The sequence below is a fragment of the Crocodylus siamensis genome, chromosome 4 (assembly GCF_052110815.1).
Source record: "Crocodylus siamensis isolate JL-2025a chromosome 4, ASM5211081v1, whole genome shotgun sequence".
In the NCBI taxonomy this organism is placed as follows: Eukaryota; Metazoa; Chordata; order Crocodylia; family Crocodylidae; genus Crocodylus; species Crocodylus siamensis.
In genome coordinates, this window is record NC_143398.1 from 85,244,488 (window position 1) to 85,267,528 (window position 23,041).

The window sequence follows — 23,041 nt, forward strand, 5'->3', positions numbered from 1 at the left end:
AACCAATCCAAACAATAAGTGAAACCATAGGGTATGTAACCACATAAGTAGTGTAATCATTTTTGGTCTCTCAAGGAACAATAAAAAAATAGTAGATACTGTTACTCAAGCACAAGATAACAACTGGGGAATGAAAAAGTGTTCAAGACTAGTGGCACTCGTTTAACTACAGGTACAGTTTCAAGCCTACTTATTTAAACTGGTACAAGCTTCCATTTGAATAACCTTATATCAGTCTAAATAAAGCTGATTGAAGGCAGAAGGATTTAAACTGATGTAGGACCTTTGCAACCCTTCCCTCCATCCCCTCTCCCCTCGGTCCCCTGCACTGCTTTAATTGTTTTTAAATTGCACACTTTATTAAGTCAGTACGAGTTTTGTTCTTAGACCAGGACTAAAGAAGTATTAAGAAAAATCAGCTCTCAGATTTAATTTCAAGAAGTATCTCATTGTATTTTATGTTAACAATGGATGAGTGTGTGCACCTGCCGGGCTTCGATCATCCAGTCCCATGCAGCCTGGCTTTGGGTGTGTAGGACTGCTTGTTGTTCCATCCCTGTGGTTGTACTGCATGGATGTCCTGCCCCAGGGTACCCAATCTCACCTGCCACGACTTTGCTCCTTCCTTCAGTGGTGGGGTCCGACTACTGGGGGGTTATCCAGTGTCTGGAATTTCTAGACAGCAGTCTTCCATGAAGCTCCAACCTCCCTTACATCTCGCCCTGATACCCAGCCTCGATGAGTTGCTGAAGTCTCTCAGCCCGACCCTCTCCTCTTGGTGTTATGGGCACTTTGGTAAAGATGTACAAGGTCTAACCCGACCCCTGATTGAGCCAACTCTAAGGCCCAATGCGACCGGCCTCTCTACCCCTCCAAAAGTGGAAAACAGAAAGAAACCAATGGAAAACACTGCCAGTAAAATTCCTGACCTCACACAAAAATGGGCTAACCTAGCCCTGAGAATTTCTAACTAACCCTGTCCTGAGTATACATATGCCTGGAGGTTATCACATTATCCTTTCCACACTGCAGGCCCCCTACATGCCAACTGGACCCTTGATGGTCCCTCTAGTTCCGCCCACTCTGTCCCTCGCCAGGCAGCTCTATACAGTAGGAGCTTGTTTTCTACAGCCCCTCTCGCTGCTTAGGCTCTCCGTTCCCCATCTGGGTTTGCTCCTGGAGCCTTCCCAAACCCATACCAATCCCACCTAGGTCGATGACTCGAGTTCCTTCACTCTCTCTTCAGGACCATCCCTGCTGTTGGCTTCTTCGCCCTGAAACCTTGGATCCTCTCCCTCAACTCCTTCGTCTGGAAGAGGTACATCCACTGTGCTGATACTGGCGTCCTTTCTTCGGCAGTCTTCGAGCAGCCTTCTGCCTTGTGGAAGGCAGTCCTGACCCCTCTTACCCCTAATTGGAGTTCCAAGGATACCTTCCCTGGCGAATCTTCTCCTGGTCTCTCACCCTCTTCTTTGCCCAAGCCACCTTTTAATTTTCCCGTGCCAGCTCCACTCGCTCCTCCCCACAGCTGGCTGCAGTTTCAAAAAGACGCAGCTAAGAAGCCGCGCCAGTCCTGCCGCCACTTCCAGTTTCGCCGCGGCGTCAGCTGCAGGTAAGGGATTCTTCGTTTTTCTCTCTCTTTCCTCACCTTTCCTGTTGTGTTCTGGCCCCCAGGGTTCCCCCTTGGCCCCTTGGGGTCTGTCCCCTGTATCCTCCCTGTGACAGTGTGCATCACAGTTCATTTTGCAATGCATATACTCCTGCCTTTGAAACTGTAAATTCCATGATACCAAAGAGTATCAATGTTTGTCAATGCATCTGCACTTCCTACATGTCCATGTATATTAAGGGACTATAGCCTGAATCAAAGCCTAATAAAATCAACCTGAGCCTTTCTAGTAACTTCAATTAACTTTAAATCAGGACTCTTATAAAGACAACATCAAAACTCGTAGAAAACATTAACTGATAAATTAAGTCCTTTGTTTTTTCACAGAGTAGGCTGTGCCTCAACTAGGAACCTGAGAAGGGAGTTCTGTCTAATGTCCATTCAGTCCTTGGCTGCTTGAGTCCACCAATACAAATGCCTACTGTCAAGAGGTTGAGGTTGTGTGTATGTGTTTATGTGGACCCTTGCTTTGGGAACTAGTTTGAAGCCACCTGCATCTTTTCAAAGATCACCAAAAGCCATTGACTGTTAATGAGTTCATAACTATTGACTTCAGCTGAAACTGAAATTGCAGATAGTGGCTTTCCATTCCACTACCTATCTGCTAAGGTAGTGAAAGAATAAACCATTCTCCCTACCTACTCCCAGTTCAGTTCAATATACTGTGGACAACTTGTTTACACTAATTTTAAAGTAGCTGCTTTTATTAGCAAGGAACTTGCAAATACCATGAAGTAATGTGAGTTTATATTATTGTCTTGTCCATTGTTATTGGAGTCCTTCAAACTATTTAAGAGGATTTTTAGTTTGAGCAGTGACAGCAAATAGATCTTAATAAAAGCCCTTGAACAAGGAAGACAACTTTTGTGTCTGAGTGCACAGGCATGAAAGGAAGGAGATTCATATGCCGAGTGTGTGTAACTAAAATCTAAACAAAAGTACTGTAGTCATTGGTCCTTGATGATAGCTGGAATTTTGCTATTAGATTTGTAAGTGATCAGATTTCTAGGATCAGAGAATGAGACATGATAGGACTAAGAGTGTTGAAGCACTTCACATTTGGAAGTCAGCTTCAAGTCCATCACAGTGCAACTTGTTCTGCTCAATTAAATTCTATCTGTACTTTAAAAGAGCTTAGGGGCATGATGACCTTCACACTTCAGTGGCCCATCTTTTCTCTGTTAGGGTCTTTGTAGAAGTCTTCAGATTTTTTTTATATAAAATGAAGAGTAATGAGAAGATAAAGCCTGAGACAGAGACTAGAAATTAGGAGTTTAAAGTATAATCTGAATCTTTGTACCGGCTTGCGATATTTGGTTTTCCCCAAACTGTATAATGTAAGTATGCCAAACTAGCGGTCGGTATAAGTCAGCTGGCACCAATAAGAACCTGCCCCAATATTTATCTTACAGAAGTGCTATGGGAACCGATTAGATTTTTGTAACATTGCTGAATATAAATTGTACAAATGCTAAACTTTCTTATATTAAAATTCTACAAACAAGGCATGTCTTTGTTACAAAGTCTGGAAAAGAGAGACCAAATAAGGAAAATGGTTAGAAAAGAAGCAAAAGAAACACTGAACATATAGATAGTAAGCAATCTCTAAAAGTCATCACTCTCTGTGATCCAGCTCTACATAAAGAGAAGAATTCAGATTAGCTATCAGACTCATGTGGTATTTTTCCTTTCAGTGTTTCACTGATTTTAGTGCTGATTTATGTAGAGGCTGGAGGAAAAGATCTAATGCTGATCTTGTTTTAAGTGTCTGCATGGTTCAAGTAACACATTTCCATTTTTGTCCTGATCTGCCTCAATCCAGTCTCTCTCATTCCCCTATCACCCCAAGGAATAAATGTTTCTGCAGTCAGTTTGCCTTCTGTTGTGCACTCCTGTGAATATTTTAATCAAATTTGCAAACATCGCTAAACATGACCCTCAAGGCTCATGAGATTTTAGCTTGATATGTACTAGCACTAACCCATCTGACTTGTTCTCCAGTGTAAGTAAGAGTATCCCCATAATAGCAAGCAATTTGAAAGAAACTCTCTCAAACAACCTCTTAGAGCCAGCACAAAACTTACATTTGCAGCCACCAAGGAAAAAAAGAAACTTTGCAGTAAGAGAGTGTTTGTTCTAATTGGCCCTGATGAGGGCAGAGGTCCTATTTTTCTTGCAGTATATTTGCCATTTTCCACTCTTCTATTCTGCAAGCAATACTATTGGAAAGGTATGTCTGTCTTTCTCCTCTAATGTCTCTATTTATAGCTTTCCAGAGTTGGCAGGCATGAAGGAGAGAGGGAGGAGCCTGTGCTAGATACCAAAACACTTTTTAAACTATTTTTCCCATTGGATGAAAAATACAAGAAAGACTTAAGAACAAGAATATGGTTTCAAACACCCCCGTTCCCCTTTATTAACCACAAAGTACTAAAGTCCCCTCTCAGGACATCCGAAGTGTAATTTCAGCTCTCACTTCAATAAGGTGTGTTCATTCCCTTGATAGGAGCATACCTGCAGCCAAAAAAGTTCAACCAGGAGCATATTTGATTCACTTATTTAATTTGTGTAAAAGGGTCACCTATTATGAATGCACAAAATGACAGTACTCTTATTGCAAAAGCTTCCATTTTGGTCTGCCAGAGATTTGCAAGATTCATACAAAAATTGCATTACTCCTGCTTTGACTAGTTGTAATGACGTTTTCCCAAAGGGCAAAGTTTAGACAGATAAAGAGATAAGAAAATAAGCAATGAAGCAATCTGCAGCAGAGTGTACATTTTGAAGTAACAAATCTATAGACTTTGAACAAGGCTTTCCTCTCTGTGAGTTCTCTCTTTCCAAAAGAGAGAACCGGTCTCGTGATTAACGCACAGGGCAGAGTCTCAAAAGCTGGCTTTCATTCCTGGCTTGAATGCAAGCTTGCTGGGTCACCTTGGGAAAGTAATTTAACCTGAGCATTTCCTCATTTGTAAATAAGAATAAAAGCTAACTCACCTCTCAACGGTTTAATTCATAAATGCTTGTTAAAGAGGTTGGAGATTCTTGGATGGGAGCTTCTATAGAAATACAAAGTAGCTGGAATTCAATAGTATTAGTCTATCCATCCATGACCCTTATTACAGAATTTGAGCAACTCACAACCTCTAATATAGTAATCTTCACAACAGCTCTGAACAATTTCACCCTTTTTAAAGGTGGGAAATGAGGAACTGCAAGACAAAATTAAAGCCTTTATTCTACTCCATTTAACTCCAAGACAAAATTCCCATTGACTTATCCTGTTGACCATGAGGGAAAGTTTTGGGGGCTTAGGATCAGATCCAGATTGTTCTCACTTTTGAGCTTCAGGGCTCCTAAAAATTAAATCAAATTAAGCATTTGACTCCAGGAGGATGATCTATAGAGTCAAACCCTCTCTTGCCTGTTTTCCTTCTGTCCCCAGGACTCATGAACTCTGTCTTCATTCACCTAGTTTCTGCAATAGAAGATACGCTTTACCCAGACTATTTACCAAAATAGGCTAGAGGGGAGACCGTTCTCTTGGAAGTGGGAGATGTGAGTTTCATTTCCCTGAGGCTGATGAGGACCTAGAACTGAGGTCTCCCACTCTTATCGGTAATTGTTCTAAATACCAAGCTGTTACTGAAAAGCAAGCACCAGCACCTGCTTCACATTTTCAGTGAGAGTGCCTCTGGGTGTTGAACTTTATGCTGTCATTGTGAGTTATGTAGGCTCTGTGGGTGCTTAACAAATCGGGCCTCTGGAAATTCAGGTGGAAATTAAGTATCTCTCTAGCTCAAAACTGAATCACAGTTAACTTCATGAGGGAATAAGGGACTTAGCTGTGTGAACTGGATTTTTTTCTGAGCATGCTCAGAAGCCTAAGCTGAGATGCTTAGGGAATTTTTCAGGGTAAATTTAAGGTATCTATTGAACATATCTGCTTCTGTGCTTTTGAAGCTGCTGAGCCAAGGACAGATTGGATCACTATTTGTGATCAAGATACCTGATTTCACCTTACTCCTATTTTGGTGAAGAGTTGACCAGTTTGGATCAGGCTCTAAGTGACTGGCCCAATGACTTGCAGAAGAAAGCTAAGTCTAAGTCTCTTAGGTCCTACATTAACAGTCTGAATACTGGACCATCCTTTCTTCATGCTCTCCGTATGTATAGAATTCCCACTGACATCACTAGGAGACCTTCACATTTAGACAAAGCATAGAAGATCATCGGGTTCTGTGAAGAGAATTTTGCCCAAGGATTAAATGCAAGCATCTCCATCTGCCATGCGTGTACCAAAGGTTCCACTCATTAGCTGTAATTACTGTTTATAAATATGTATAAAGTTGATTAGAAATAATTATTAAGTCCTTTGTTCTTGCTGTTCTTCAAAATCTTTGTTGTTGCTGTTCTTCAAAATTTGATACTAAACATTTGCACTATAAAAAGTTTTACTTAATCCTTGCTAACTTAACACATGCATTTTGATATCACATTTGCTTCTATAAGTTGACATTTGTCATGAGATTTCTATTAATAAGTTTGTTTACTGAAGCATTTTGTGCTTCCTGTCCCTTGCTGTCAACATTATATGTAATCAGATTTAATTTTAACACTGCCTGTGAAATGGTGAAGTAGCAAAGTTCTAAACCTACTTTAGGACCTAGAAATTTGGCACCAAGTTCAATGAACCTACAACAAACTTAACCTTGATTATATAATAACTACTATAGTATTCATGTAGAAAATGAGCTAGCATAATCTTTATTGGCATATCTTCATTCACTAGCTGCCATCCACTTGTTGCCAAGGTACATATAACTGCCTCTGCAGCTGCACGATTCAAGCCTGAAGGACAATTTATGTCTCTTAGCTTTTTCCATGTATTTCAAGTATATTTGAGGGTTGAGACAGTTTACAAATTAGGTCCAGCATAAAGTCCTGGGCTTTAATGTTTAGTTTTAGTACAGACCCATGTATTTTCCCCGCTCCTGGAAAAGCCTACTCTTTTCAACATATTATCTTCATAAAATGGAGTGCATATTTACAGAAATGTTTGCCTACTATTATTTAATACATGATAATCAACTGAACAATAACAGTTGTTACATAAAGCTTTCATAACTATTTTCTCTACAAGCAAGCTGCAAAAGAGAGCTTGACCTAATGCTCCTTTCTTCAAGATTACACCAAAAAAAATCTTGGCAACTATTCCTGGATTCCAGTAAAAGCAGCTGGGTTCCACCTTCCCTGTGAGCCCACAGATTTCTTCTTCACTACAGAAAAGAGTCCATTCCAAAGATCCTTTCCACAAATCACTATCAAAATGCTCAAACAGGTTCTGAGTATCCTATTACACCAAGGCCAAATACATTTTATGAGCCTGAAAAACAAAACAAAAAGCACCTTGTTTTGCAAGCTTCCCCTGGTGTTCCAAGGCCCACTCTTCCTATTTTGTCCACCTGCCAATTCAAAGGTTTGCGTAAATCTATGACCTTCAGTATCTTTGGTAAGGAGCACTGCAATTGCCATGTTAGTAGCAGAGCAACTGCTTACATAACAATGCTGGAGATGTTATTTGAAGGCAGCATGGTACATAGTGAAGTCAATATAAGTTACTTTTGCTAGGCAACATCTCTTTGTTTCCTTTTGCAGCATGAATTAGGTTGAAATGCATGCCTGGCTAAAGAGCATTATAAATGATATTTTTTACTTTAAGAAGCTACTAATGAGACAGTGTCTTTCTTCCAATCTCCCTGTGAAAAGGAAGTGGAAATAGTTGATTCTCTCTTATATGCACCTATGTTCCTAGATAAGACAGAGCGCCAGGCTTCACTAAAAAAATTCATAAGTATCTTCCTGTTAAGACACCTCCTAAGATGTTTCTTTTGCTCCATCCATAGTGGGAAGCCTAAAGTCCAGATATTTTAGCTTGGTCTCCAGTGCTACCATGGCTTCCATGTCCAATTAAAACTCTTCTTTCAGCCACCACAGAGGGATGGTGTGGAGAATAAGCAATGCTCACTAAGCTAGGAAATGGGAATAGAGAGGAAATGCCTTATTTTCATTAGTAAAGGAGCACATCTTCTCCAATAACTTGCTTTCCAGGCCACCTTTAACAATAAGCTCAGTCCTTTACATCTATATAGATGTTTTTGTATCCCACAGAAAGGTGCTCATTCTACAATAGAAGAAGTGAATGCTTGATGTTAGCAGTAAGCCCAAGGAAGGCAAGGATCAGTACCCAATTTGTGCTAATAAAAGTCTAAAGTATCAGTAAGAGTCTGCTGGAGCCAATTCAGAAACCAAGATGAACTTCAAGGTAAGAATATTCATATAAAAGAAAGAAGCTAAGTACTACTTGTAGGAATGAAGGGCCATGTTGTTACTGAAAACCTGATTCTCCACTGCCTTTTAGATGAATTTCCAGAATTCCACATAGAACATACTAAATCTATGGAATATTAAGAGGTATGAAAGTTAGACCATGCTATGAGAAGTCACACATTAAGGATTAATATTGTTTCTTGTATGCACAGTTCTGACTTGCCACTAGAGGGCTAGTGAGTAGGGGTGTGGCTACCTAAGGACACCTGGGCTCTATCCCTGCTCTGGGTGGGAAGGGGGATGGAGCTGGGAACAGTGCACTCTGAGGGGCTGCAAATTGCTTGTTTTATCTCTGTGGAGCAGACTGAAGTTACCCTAACACAAGCCAGAAACCACAAGCCAAAGTTAAGCCTTTCCTGAAGTGGTGTAACTTTGAGATGCTCAGAGGACACTCATTTAACAAGCTTAACATTTAGATACTCACATTTTAAGCAGCCTTGGTATGGTCTAAGTGTTACACTTTATCAATCCTTCATGCCAGTGCAATGTGGGTGCACAATGCTCCCTTGATGATAAGGGAGCATGTTAAACCCGCTTTGCTGTGGTCTGTAGAACTGCAGAAAGTGCAAAGGAGGAAAGAATTAGATTTTCAGACTGTGCTTATGCAAAGTGCCAGACTGGCATCTCTGGAGACCTCTCAACAATCTCTATGACTGCACTATGGAGTTGACCTGCAACATTATTAAAAATCTCCCTCAGGCTAGGAATTTTTTTTTTCTGCTAGAACTTAATGAGGGAAAAATAATAATCTCTGCCTCTGTTTCCTTTTCATTTTTAGTGATGACCAAGTTTGACCCACTGGTGAATATGGCACATATCCTTCACGTTGTCAGTCCACAGATGATATAAGTTGTTTCAGCCTCTAGTTGCAGAGCTTTGGGTTTTTACCAGATAAATTCTTGGTGTGTGGGCCAAGAGGATAGCTACTACATAAGTATGACTGAGTTCATTACTTAGTTTTCCCATGTAGTCTACTCTATCTTATTGCCTAATTATTTCATAACTAAGGGCTATGTACTGTCCTAGATGCTAGTTAACATTTCTCACTGATTTCATGGGAACTTTCAGGCAGGGGTCTGCTATGGTTTATGGTTCTAAGAACTTTAGTTGCCTGACCTATACTTTTTTTTGGAAAGCATATTATTACAATTGTACATTCATACAATTGATTCTAATACATACTGGCTGTGTCTACATGAGATGCTACTCCGCAGTAGCAACAAGCTACTGCACGGTACCTCATTGGTACTGCACAGTAGCATCACAAAAAAATCCTGCGGGGATTACCTGGTTATACAAATACTAAATGACTGTGCGGTTCTGGTTCTGGTTCTGGAGGTGACTGTCTGCCACTCTGCAGTGAAGGACACCTCATGAGGTGTTTCTTCCTTGTGTGCGTGGCCCTGCAGGGAAAGGAAATAACCATCAGTTTCGTCCTCCACCTCCCTGATTCCCCTCAGCCTGCTAACCTCCTCCTGGATCTCCCTTACCTGCGCCTCCAGGGCCCTAAGGCAGACACCTGTTGGACAAATGTGGGGGTCCCCAATCCCTGCCCCCCGGCCTTGCTAGGCATCCCCTGCAGGCCAGGGAGGGGGAACACCAGCTCCCCCATGGGCTCTGTCTGGGTGGAGGCCTCAGACAAGCCCCGGGTAGGCTGCGCCCGGGGCCCTAGCAGCACTCCGTGTCGACACCATCATATGAGTTGCTGTTTATTCATAGCTTAGTGTGGTGCCTCCACCCTACCCTAGCAAGAGTCTCCCTCCTGGCCCTTCCTGCCCACCTGCCGGCGCGAATGCCAACGCAAATGCTCTGTTCACGCAACGCGGCTCAGGAGCACGTCTCCCTACCAGCTCAGCTAAGAGGGATCCGGGGGGGATTCCCCTTCGGATCTGACTCAGCTGTGTCTGGTCCCTCTGCCCCACTTACCTTAGGCGGATCAGTTGATGCTGCCCCCACTGCTGGTTCCGCTGCTGCTGTGTCCACCTCCACCTCGGGTCAGGTAAGGGGGCACAAGTGTGTGCGGGACATGTGTGCCTGGATCCCTCCTCTTCCCCCTGCTCCTGGCTCCAGTCTACCACTCATTTAGACACAGCCACTGTGTAGTGATAGAAGTTATAATATAGGGATACCAGAGGCTGGGAACTGAGAGATGGTCCCCAAGTCAGGTGAGTCAGTGTGGGAAAGACAGACAAAGGGCATGCAGAGGCTTGCTTACTGCTCCACAAATAAAACTTATTTTTTAGTTCTTTTCATTCACATATGCCTATGTTAAATCAAACCTGGTGATCACTACATACTGAAGCTGTACTTACACATGTATCTCTTGCATAATTCATTCATGAGGAAAACCATACAAGCTTACAAGTTAATCATTCTCTAAATGTCAAGAGTCAGGGTAGATTTGGATGTAGACCAGCCTTGTCTGTAGACCATTGGCTGGTCTACAGATTAGGCTGCTTTAGTATTAATAGTAAACTTCATAGCCTTTGAGAAAAAATTAATAATTTTGTAGCAAGTTAACTCTGCAGTGCAATCATGAAGATTCTGTCTTGAGTGACAGTATGGAAAACCAAAAGTAGTGTTCCCTCTAATCTGTACAGTATGTATTGCCATGCAGGTGCGCTCACGCTGCACTCCCAGGTGCGGCTGCGCATGCCACACAACTTAGAGGGAACGCTGACCATAAGTATTAAAAAAAGAAATAAAGCAAAGGAATGAAGGAAGAATATGGGTATTGCTTCATAGTTAACTGGACTTGAATAAAACTGATATTCTGCCTTTCTAAGAAGGAGCAGGGGTTTCTATAAAACCACTGGAAGGTTTCTTACGCTTCTCTCCCATTTGTGCCCAGTCTACACAGGGTGAAAGTCTGTTATAGACCTCAGCTACAAAATATGGCTGTTTAGCTCAAGTTGTACAAATGCATTCTTTAGTTCCAGTTCTTGGTATTGGTCAAGATAGTAGGTGTTAAATTTCAGGTCTTAAAAACAGACATTTTTCTATCATTCTCATTTGTCTATAGTTTCTCAAACTGTATTTTATGTTGTATACTGGTTGAATATGATAAAAGACAATGAATTGGAAATAACATATGACATAATCCTCCTCTGCTCATCTCCCACCACAAAACGTATTCTTTTCATAACTCCTCAACTCAAATGGGTATGTATGTATATGGAGGTGGGTAAGTAAATGGATTCTGAAAGATTACTACATTTAAGTGTGAAGAGACTATTGCACCTCTGTACTGTGGTAACTAGTTCCCATTCCATTGGTGATGTATAGGGGGAGCATGTCAGGATATCACAGGATATGGACACGGGCCCCTGCATTCCAATGACATCCACTTGCTTTGCTTGTACCAAGGCAGGCATCAGTCAGCAAAATTGGGTCAGAATTCTTCTCCACTATCTATCCTGCCACTACTTTGAGGATTTAATTAAATTTGGGAGGAAAGTAGTTTCCCTGACCCAAAACCGAGAGCCACTTATTCAGATGGAAGGTGTGGCCAGATAAGAAGAAAAGAAAAATAAAGCAAACTCAAAAATCCAGATGGTGTCTTCTCTCTCTCCCCTTCTCATTCTCTCTGCCTTCAGGTCAGGATCTCTGGGGCTTCTCTCCTTCCCTGTTTACCTTCTGGGTACTCCTAATTGTGGCTCGGCTCCAGCGATCGAGCATTTGGGGGGGTTTTCCACTCCCCACTAATTGCTATCCTGCCGGCTTGATTGAACACCTGCTGCAGTCAATTAGTGTGGAGCTGGGGTTTCCTCTTTTTCTTTTTTCTGTACTGAGCTCCTCTGAGCTCTGTAGACCAAATACGTCTGCTGTCCCATTCCCAGGGACTTCAGTACTGGACAGCAGATGGGTGTTTCCCCTTACTGCTGACCCCTCCTCCTCTCTTTTACTTTTTTTCCCTCTCACCAGCGCCCAGGGCCAGAAATGGCTCCCGGCGGTGTAATTAAACCAATTCGATTCACCCAGCAGGCTGCTAAGGCTACACCAGAGCAGATAGGGAGATCCCTCCAGAGCATAGCCATGTTGCTATGCCCAGACAGATCTCTTCAAGTTAGGACTCTCCTTGAAGCAGGTATCCCAGACTTTTCCACATAACTTCCCCTTCAACTCGTCATTAGGCGGATCTTCATTAGGAAGTAGCAGGGATGACTCTGCCTCTAAGTGGCCTTGTTCCCCCAACTCTTCTACTTTATAGCATCTCGGAAAAAACCCGCAACCACATTAGTTTTCTCTGGTTTGAACTCAATATTGAAGTGAAAAGGTTGCAACATCAGTGCCCATCGGGTGATGCACACATTGTCCGTTTGTTTGATTTTAAGCCACCTCAGCAGGGTGTGGTCAGTTGTAAGGGTGAACTCACACCCTAGCAAGTAGTACCAGAAATAGTTAATGCCCCATTTTATGGATAGGCATTCACGCTATACTGCAGCACACCTTCTTTCCATTGGGTCCAACTTCCAGCTGGCGTAGGCTGCTGGTTGGGAGATTCCATCGGTCTTCTGTGAAAGGACCGCGCCCAAGGCTGTATCAGAGGCATCCATCTGTAGAATAAAAGATGACTCAAAGTCCAGAGTTTCCCACACTGCATCTTTACAGAGGGCACTCTTCATTTTCTCAAATGCCTATCTATTTACTGCATCCCACTTAAGGGAGCCCTTATCTTTCCCTTGCAGCAAATCAGTTAAGGGGGCTGTTATTTCTGCAAACTGAGGTATAAATCTTTGATAAAGGCCTAAAAATGCCCTAGTTGTTTGCAACTCTGGGGTGGTGTATAATGACATAAGACCTATACCTTATCAGCTAACAGCCAAATCTGCCCCTGCATAAACCCCAGGTACTTTGTGTCACCCTTACCCAGTACACAATTCTTTGGGTTGGCTGTCAATGTATCTTGATGTAATTCCTGTAGTACAGCCCTTACCGCTGCTAAGTGCTCCTCCCAATTTTGTGTATAAATAGTAATATCATCTATGTAAGCAGCTGTGTACTGCTGGTGTGGGGCCAACACACATTCAATTAACCTCTGAAAGGTTGCCAACACCCCATGGAACCTGAAGGGCATCTGCCTAAACTCGTATAAGCCCCATGGCATGCCAAATGCAGTTTTGGCCATATCTTCCCTACTCAATGGTACCTGCCAACACCCTTTCAATAAGTCCAGGGTTGAGATAAACCTAGCCTGTCCCACTTTCTCCAGCAACTCACTAATCTGGGGCATAGGGAAGGCATCAAAGCGAGATATGACACAGCCGCAACAACCCGTTGGGCTTAGTCACGGCCATGATGGGGCTACGCCAAGGACTCCGAGACTCCAGAATGATGCCTTGTTCCAACATTTTTGTAATTTCCTCACAGATTGCCTGGTATCTGTAATACATTTCATAGACATTAGGGCTGGAAGGGACCTTGGAAGATCATCGAGTCCAGCCCCCCTGCCCAAAGGGCAGGAAGTCAGCTGGGGTCATAGGATCCCAGCAAGATAAGCATCCAATTTGCTCTTGAAGGTGTTCAATGTAGGTGCTTGAACCACCTCCGATGGCAGACTGTTCCAGACCTTGGAGGCTTATGTCCAGCCTGAAACGGTCTCGCAGTAGTTTATGACTGTTCGACCTCATCATCCCTTCGGGTGCTCTGGTGAACAAACGTTTCCCCAGATCCTGGTGGTCACCCTGATAAACTTATAGGTGGCCATCAAGTCACCCCTGAGCCTGCACTTTTCCAGGCTAAAGAGCCCCATGGGCTAAAGAGCCCCATTTGTTGCGGGTAGGTCTTGTTTGACCAATCTCATTTCCTTCTACGACCAGGTGACCTATCACCTGGACCAGGGAGAAGAGATTGATGTCATATATCTTGACTTCAAAAAAGCTTTTGATCTGGTATCCCATGATCACCTCTTGGCCAAACTGCCCAGTTGTGGCCTTGGCTCCACCACGATCCGCTGGCTAGGAAATTGGCTCCGTGGTCGGACCCAGAGGGTTGTAATTGATGGCAGTCACTCATCGTGGTGCCCTGTGACCAGTGTGGTCCCTCAAGGCTCTGTCCTTGGACCCGTACTGTTCAACATCTTCATTAATGATGTGGACATTGGAGTCAGGAGTGGACTGGCCAAGTTTGCCGATGACACCAAACTTTGGGGCAAAGCATCCACACCAGAAGACAGGCAGGTGATCCAGGCTGACCTGGACAAGCTCAGCAAATGGGCAGACGAGAACCTGATGGTGTTTAACACCGAAAAATGCAAGGTTCTCCACCTTGGGAGGAAAAACCTGCAGCATCCTTATAGGCTCGGCAGTGCTACGTTGGATAGCACTACAGAAGAAAGAGACTTGGGGGTCATCATTGATCACAAGATGAATGTGAGCCTGCAATGCGATGCTGCAGCTAGTAAAGCAACCAAGACGCTGGCTTGCATCCATAGATGCTTCTTGAGCAAATCCCGGGACGTCATTCTCCCCTTGTACTCAGCCTTGGTGAGGCCGCAGCTGGAGTACTGCGTCCAGTTTTGGGCTCCACAATTCAAAAAGGATGTGGAGAAGCTTGAGAGAGTCCAGAGAAGAGCCACGCGCATGATCAGAGGTCAGGAAAACAGATCTTACGATGATAGGAGCAGCAGGCTGATGGCCAGGCTGGTACATGAGTCTTGGGTGCCTCCTCATAACAGGAAACCCTCATCTGTTACTTGGAGAAAGCTGGAGGATGGACAGGGCTGGTGAGGGCCCTTTAAGGCTAGAGTAGTTGTGGCTCAGAGAGGCACACCCAGCCAATGCTGTGACCCTGGACCTAACACACTCCAGCCCTGTGCTAGGGTGCCTCATCCTGTCCCAGCTTCTGGCTGACAGGGCTCCCTCTTCATGGGCTGTGCCTGGGGACCTTAGCCAGCTCCATCCTCTCCTCATGCCTGGAGATTATTTGCCCTTGCCCACCCACACATTTGATTTGGTGCCTCCTGTGTGAGGGTGCTTGGTGCCAGTCCTACATTACTGATAATCAATAGAAATAAAAATAAGCTTGTAAGGAAAACCTCTAAATCCATATAATGTGTATTGTCTTGTAAAAGTGATAATACTTGTCTCCAGGAAGCAAGTACTAACTAAATACTACTCGAAACCTACCAGCCAGAACCTTAGTGACTGCTTGAAATGCATAACTGAAAATGTAAAAAATATCTTGAGTTGGCTGGGATGTTCTTATAGGACTCAAAAATCTTTCATTAATGTCTACATTTATCTATATTTTTGGTTTGCTTGACCATTGCTGGATATCTGGTACATATTCTGATTTAGCTTGTCAAATGATTGACATAAATATCAGAATATTGTAGCTTCTATTCCATCACTAGTGGTTTTTTAGTGCATTTAAACTTACTCTGAGAGCAGGATACTTGTTAAAGAAAAATGAGAATATAGTAGGCCTAAAACCAAGTGTTTTTTGAGAATGGAATAGAGTTCTAATTTGCTTATGACTATAGTATAAAGTGTCCAATGCACAACTGTTTTATTAATTAATTTCTATCATGCTGTGTAACAGGGAACCCTAACCCTGTTACCAGAAAGCAGGCTGATCGCTTTAAGGCCAGAACTTTCCGGGCACAGCCTGCTGGCAGGGTAGGGGTTAAAAGGTGAGCCTTGCCGGCTAGTCAGGTGACTGGAAGGGGGCAGGCCAGAACTATAAAAACCCTGGGCTGAGCTGGCTGGGGATGGGGTGGGAGCAGCAGAAGGGGTGAATTTCTGATGACTCCCAGAGAAGCTGTGGCAGCCCCACAAGAAGGAGCATAGCAGATGATGAGAAGCAGAAGCCCAGAGCCATGGAAAAGTGTGATCTGGCATACTGCCTTCTTTAATTTTATTTTTTGGGTATAGCCCATGGAGTTACTGTCTGTGTTTGACTGGTAAACCAGTGGTTTGTGGTCAAGACTGTAGGGGAGGAGAAAGTCTCATTAATGCCTTGGGGCACAGTCATAAAAGGCCAAAGGGCCCAGTGCACTAGTGGGTGCAGCTGCATGGGCCAGTGACCCAGAGCTGGCTGCAGGACTTCGGAGCCAGGTCCCAGTAGATGGATCTTGACTAGTAGCCGGAGCCATAAGAAAAGGGCCAAGCCTGAGGAGGCAGAAGACCCAACAACTTGGTGTCCAGGGGTGCAGGGTAAAAGGGGGCCAGAAAGCCTGGTGCCATAGTGAGTACAAAGGAGGGCCACGGGCCCAGAGAGTATTAAGGAGCTAGAGCCTCAAAATCAAACCCACCCACTCTGAATGACTTCAAGGCACATTTGGATGCTTATCTTTCTGGGATCCTATGATCCCTGCTGACTTCCTGCCCCTGGGGCAGGGGGCTGAACTCAATGATCCTCTGGGGTCCCTTCCAACCCAAATGTCTATGAAATCTATGAAACCTGGTGGGTTTAGGCTGGATGGCCTACCTAGAGAAAGAACGGGGGGGGGGGAGGGGGGAAGCCCCAACATAGAAGTACAACAGGCAGTCTCCTGCTTGTAAGAACATCTAAACAATATTTACATCAAGATGTGGCAGGAAAGTAAAGGCGGGATACAAGAAAAAATACAGAAGTGAAGTATTAAGGGACTTCAAGGGTGCCCCTTATAGGCCAGTAGAATGCGGCTGGGGAGGGCAACCGTTACATGATGTAACAAAAATCAGACTGCTAGGAATCTATGGGAGTTCAAGGTGTTTCTCTTAGAATGGCAACAATGTACTAATTACCTCTGTTTTTCTTGGATCTGTTTACCTGATATTTGAAGAATATGTTAAACTGTGACATTTTCAGGAAGCTGTCTTCCATTGCAACTCCATAGGCAAGATTCAGAAACAGCTAAACATTAAACTGTTTGGTGGCAGTAGTCACACAGGCACCCTGTTCACTTGTGCAGGATGGTAAATTGGCATTACTAGACTGGATAAGTGTCCCGTGACTCCTGACTGGTCACAGGATGGCTAGCCATGTGAAAGTGAGAAGGACAAAAATATTTTGCATGGGAGGGCAATAATTGCAATAAACATTTTACAGCAAACAATAACAGTAACCAAACTGGGAACTTGGGTGCCCTCTGCCAGAAATTGAGATACCATATGTTTTTGAGCAAGACATTACAATTATAACTTTTTAAAATTTACCTCTAAGATATGTATTGCTAACCTCAAATGTGAGTGTGGACCCCCCCTCCCTCTTAACCCCCTCCCACCTGCTGAAAGCAAAGGTATACTATATGTTGTTAAGGCACGGAATAGTGGAGCTTGACTTTCCTGTGATCTTTGATCCCAATTAGGGCTGCTTTAAGTTATGCCAGGCAGAGCAGTTCCCTAAGGGCTACTTCATTGTCTAGGGATTGCCAAAACAATTGCTACTCTGGCTACTTCTCCCACGGTTACTAAGAAGTTCCCCCTCATGCTGATTGGAGATTCCCCAGACATCTCTTCTCAATTGGCTGCAATGGAACAGTGCAACAGGGGTTGGGATTTATTCTGTTAAATTATCTCAGGTTATCACTGCCATTACTGATATCCAAGTACTTGTCAATTACTTGGCAGGGTGATTCTGTCAGTGCTCTTGGAGGAAGAAAATTAAGCATGTTTTAGTACCTAAGAGACAATGTCCCTCTTAGGTTGGGGACAAATTGAACCAAAATGTAGATTAGAGCTGTCCAACCGGTGTCACATCAGGGTAGGGGCTGCCTGATCTAGGGCTGCAGTGCTCAGGAATCAAGGCACTGTCTTAGGCCAGATTGGGTGAGCTGAATCCAAGGGACAAACTGGGTGTGAGAGTGGAGTCCAAAAGCATGAAGCACTAGAAGAGTAGATGGAGATCAAGGTTACCAGCGAACTGAGTCAGGAAGCTAGGAGATCAAGACAAAAGCACAGGTTAGGAGCAAGCCAGAGAGAATAACAGAGCACTCATGAGTCAGATAAAACTGTATTGCCAACATTTCCTATTTCAGCCAGCCACTCTGATGACCGGGGATGGGCAGAGTGTGCTTGCCAGGCCTGGGCCCCAGGTTTAAGGCCAAAGCCTGACACTGGTGGCCTCTGGGTAGCATACAGTACATGAGGAGTTAATTTGGGGCCCTGAACTCTTGTCCAGCCGCTGCTGCTCTCCCTGTTGCTCTGGCTGAAGTACCAGTCAGAGGACTCGGGTTCCTCCTCCCTTCTCTGACTTCTGCTTTGTGCTCCTGACCAGGTGAGGGGGTGATGTAGCTTGCAGTGTCAGGGGAGGCCATGGCTTGGAGTGCCTATGTGGTGTGGTGTGGTGTGGTGTGGTGTGGTGCAATGAGGTTGGGGGGATGCCTGTGCAGCAGTTGGATGCCCAGACAGCATGAGGTCCAAGTGGACCATGGCTTATACTGGTGGAGCCCTCACAGCATCTGGATGCTTTTAACATTTACAAAGCCTTGGTTTAGATATTGAAAAGTCCACCACAGTTGCATGCTTGGTAAGAGAGCACTTTGTTGTACTGGCCTTGAAAGGTTTGGTGGTTCTTATTCTTCACTATTCATTTTAATGATCCAGCAATTGGGGCCTAAGTATATTTTAACTACAGTTTAATTAGATATACTGGATATTCTCATATTTAAACATAGCTGTCTAATCTTTTAGATTTATTTATTTAAAATTCTCATAGGAGAATTCTAACTTACAGGTTTCAACTTCCCCCAGTTGTCCAACTTCCTCCAGTTCATTTTTTAAGCTTTGTACATTGCTAGAGGTTGGTAAATTATCTAATAGTAGCAAATTTACCATCATTCATGATGGCGGGGTAGGCAGGGATGGAGTGCCACCACCCAGTGCCCCATGGTGCTGCTGCTCTGCTTCCGGCCCTGTGTGCCCACCCCCCATCCACGTCCCAGTGCCTCCTCTGCTAGCCTGAGTCTGGCCCTGTGTGCCTTCTTCTGAGATTTTATACTGCTTGTATTTTTGAGCTGGTAAGAGGCAGTAGATACCAATTTACTAAATCATTAAATCCTAACAGGGTTTTGTTGTCATTGGAACTAAAGTGTTACTGGGATTAGTAGTCTACTATGCTTATCGCCATAAGACACATACCCAGAGGCAACAGACCATTTCAAAAGGTGATTTGATATTGAACTATTAAAACTGTCGTCCTGTGAGACAGTGAGAGCTCCAGAGAGCAGAAATTGCTTTACAATTCATTTGTCCCAACTGCTGATACTGCTAGCATTGCTGGAGTATCTGCCAAAGCATAGAGTGTTACTGTCATATAAATCATGCTTCAGTCAGAACATTTTTATCTGATGTTGTTACAATCAACAATTTAGATGACTGACTCAGATTAGAAAAAAAAGATTTGCTTACTTTAGGCATTTAGCAACATTTTCATCATAGAGGAAACAGTGAAACCATCTGTAAAAGATTTAGCCCTGTCTTGAAAGTTGTCTTCTGTGGCTAGGGTCCTGATTTAACTAGATTGAATTTCTACAGCAACTTTCTCATTCTGTAAATGTGGTACAAATGTGGAACAAAGCTAAATAAGCTTGCAGGAGTTTAGAATGGCACATAAACGATGCATGCCCCTGGCAGGTGGTGGGGCACAGTGTTGCTGGTGGCAGCAGCAGGAGCATAGTGGTGGTAAGTGGGGAGCTCCTGCAGGCAGCCACGGTGCTGTCGGCGGTGGGGGATAGGGGTGAGGGGGGCTGCCAAGTGCTGACCAGAGGTCAGCAACCACCTGCAGACACTGCTAGCGGCGGCGGCGGTCAGCGGTGATTGCTGACCATCTGGAGACGCCACTGGTGGTGTTGGTGGCAAGGGGGCTGGTGGTGAGTGGTGACCACCCACAGACACCTTTTCATAGGGAGTGCACCGCACCTGCGTGCACTGTGGAAAAGTCAGGGACACCTGCTTCAAGGAGAGACCCATCCGAAGAGATCCATCTGGCCATTGCAACATGGCTATGCTCCAGAGGGATCTCCTGATTTGCTCCAGCGTAGCATTATCAGCCTGCCAGGTGAACTGATTTAATTATGCCGCCGGGAGCCATTTCCAGCCCAGGGTGCTGGCGAGAGGGGGAACTGCAAGCAGAAACAATATAGGGAGTGAACACAGCATTTCCATGGTCACCAGAGGCCCTAAGGCAACTGCACTAGTGAGAAAACCATGGGTGTGCATGGTTTGATAGAGTGAATTGGACAAAAGGACAGGGGCTTAGCAGTATAAGATGGCTGCCTCAGACCAACAAGTAGTCTAACCCTGAATGAGGAAGGGTGAAGATCTCCCAGGCATGTTGCTGTGGAGCTGGGAAAGGTATAGTCAGAAAAGGCAGAGAAGCCTCCTTTTCTTTCGCATTGCCTTAAGTTTGCCCCAGGGTGGGGATGATTTTGAGTTCCATTTGATTTCAGTTTTGTGGATACATAGAGGAACTACATTTTTTTTGCAATGGTAGAGATGACTAAACCATTTAGAAGGGAGAGATAGGAGATGTGGCCCAGAAACTGAGGTCCAAGGCAGTGGACCTAGGCTGAAGAGACACAGCCAAAGAAAAGGGACTGAAACTAAGAAGGCTGAAGCCCCAATAAAGGTCTGAGACAAAAAAAGGGCAAAGTTGCTTTGAGAGAAAGCCCCCTGCACCCGTCACCCCCATCCAAAGTGATCAAATACTATTTGCAAGGCATGCGCAGTTAAGTCTGATCAATCCAAGTACCTTAACATTCTGACTTACAGCAATACATACATGCCCTACCTAAATAATGGCTGGCTTGCACAAGGTGGTTTATTTGCACATAGGGTAAGTCTACAGCGTAGTCAAGGTATGAGTGCAGCCAGTAGCTATAACCAATGTAACTTTAAACTAGCTAGCTTAGTGATAATATTGTAGCAATGGCAAAGCCTGCTCCAATGGAAGCCACTGCAAGACTTCCATCAACTTCCACTGGAAGCTGAACCAGGTCCAAATCCTGAAAAAAGAGAAAACAGTTTTTTCTTTTTACAGGAGTGTCTACAGGTCCCAAGTGAGATCAGGGATCTATTGTGCTAGACATTGTACAAACACGTAGGCTTTGTCTTCACTAGTACTGCACATTTTTCCAAAGATGTCAGTTGTTTATGCTTTTCATGGGGAGAAAAAGAGAGACCTATAGGTCAAAATCCCAGCACCTTGGGCCTTTGCAGAGGATGTGGAAGACCCAGGTATCAGGTGGAGCAGAGACTTACATCTGGGTCCCTCACATCCTAGGTAGATGTCCTAACTGCATACCCATATTCCACCTTGGACCTTGAAAAGCTTTCACAAGTCTGTATCTGTCAGAAGATTCAGGGCAAAATGTGGTTAGTTCTACATCTCTGCCAAGGGACTGATCTTGCCAAATTTACCATGCAATAAAACTAAAGTGCTTTTTCTCCACTGTGTTTCTTCAGCAGGATACTTGGCATGCATTAGTCACCAAGGTTAAAACACATTTTCTCTTAACAATAAAAACAAGGCCTAGTAAGGGGAGAGGATTTTGGTGAACCTTGTCCAAATAAACAAAATGACTGGTGCTCAACCTCTGGCCTGCAGGCCAAATTCAGGCTCCTCATGGATCTGGAACAGGGATAGACAACCCCCGGCACATGTGCCAAAATGTGGCACACAAAGGCATTTTGCTTGGCATATGTGCATTGGGGCAGATGGCAGGGGAGCCACAAGGGGGCCAATCCTTGTTGTGGCAGTACAGTCCCAGCCCCTTTCCTACTGTTTGCCTCAAGGCATACGTACACGCAGCACAAGCAACAAGGCAGATTGGGGCTCTGAGGACCCTGGTCCAGCTGCTTGCAGCCTCCCTGCTGACAACTGCAAGCAGCCTGGGCTCTGTGGTGGGCACACAAACCCCAGCGCAGGCAGCAAGGAAGGGACTTGGGCTGCACTGCTACAGTAAAGATTGGGCCCCTTGTGGCTCCCCCACTGTTGGCATGCCAACATCTTACAAGTCAAGGTTGAGGGTGTTTTTGGCACTCTGCCCAAAACTGTTGCCAATCCCTGGTCTGCAAGTTTGACAGCAAGGGAGTAGTGGCAACATTAACTGCTTCAGTTCTAGGAATAAAGCCGATTAACGCTGTGACTGCTTCACCACTGCCAGTTTCTTGTGCCTTAGGGAGTTCCAGTAGCTTAACTGAGGGGGAGCTACCAGGACAGCAGCCTTTATGGGACGGGCAAAAATAGCGGCAGCTGACCATACAACCAGCACACCACAACAGCAACCAGTGCTGGCCCAGGCAGGGAGCTGCCCTGCTATGCCTCTTGGGATCCCTACAGACCAGATGACATAGCTGGTCTGCAGCTGAACCCAGCACATGGGGGCAAGTCAGCAGCATTAGTCCATGGCCTGATTCAGCGTACAGGGTTGGTATAGAACTGGCCCTACGTGCTGGCCTGCAGATTGACTGTGCACTGTGAACCAGTCATCCAGCCCATAGGGCCAGATGGGTTGAGCATCACTAGACAAGCACAAAGGTAGGGATTGAGACAGACCCACTTAGAGTCACTCTACAAGTTAGTGACAGAGAAACTAAATGCACTAGGTACACCTGCTGCAGAAGAATATGTGACACACACCCTCTCCTTCCATCACCACACTTACTATCCTATTGGCATCTACTTCAATGCTGTTTTATGCTTAGCTCCTCAACTTGACTGGTGCAGTAATGAAAATTGGTGCAGTAATGAATCTGAATCCCAGAAGCTTGCTTAACTTACCTGGCTTGTTAACTCTAAAAAAAAAAATGTCTTCCCTGTCCTCAGTCTCCCCCACATGGCCTGTGCCCCCGCCCCCATAGACTCACCTAGAGGGAGCTGCTCTCCACTGTTGCCTGGCTGCCATGTGCATGTGCACGTGCACATTCATATGGTGCCCCCCTGCCTCTGATTGCCCTCTTCTTGCTCCCTGCAGCCCCTTGCAGGCTGGAACTCAGACAGCTTACCAAGGGAAACCTGCATTTCCCCGCTTTAAAGGAGAAAAGAGAGAATCCACAT

The 23,041-nt window shown here is 44.6% G+C and overlaps 1 long non-coding RNA gene across 1 annotated transcript in view; it reads right to left on the reverse strand.

Moving 5' to 3' along the window:
• Positions 1–23,041, reverse strand: part of LOC149865936 (uncharacterized) — an 85,748-nt gene that overhangs the window by 10,441 nt on the left and 52,266 nt on the right. The window contains exons 3-6 of the long non-coding RNA XR_016441571.1: positions 12,509–12,615; positions 9,986–10,154; positions 9,347–9,462; positions 8,484–8,613 (exon numbers count right to left, since the gene is read on the reverse strand). This is a non-coding gene — a long non-coding RNA (uncharacterized LOC149865936). The remainder of the gene's footprint in view (positions 1–8,483; positions 8,614–9,346; positions 9,463–9,985; positions 10,155–12,508; positions 12,616–23,041) is intronic.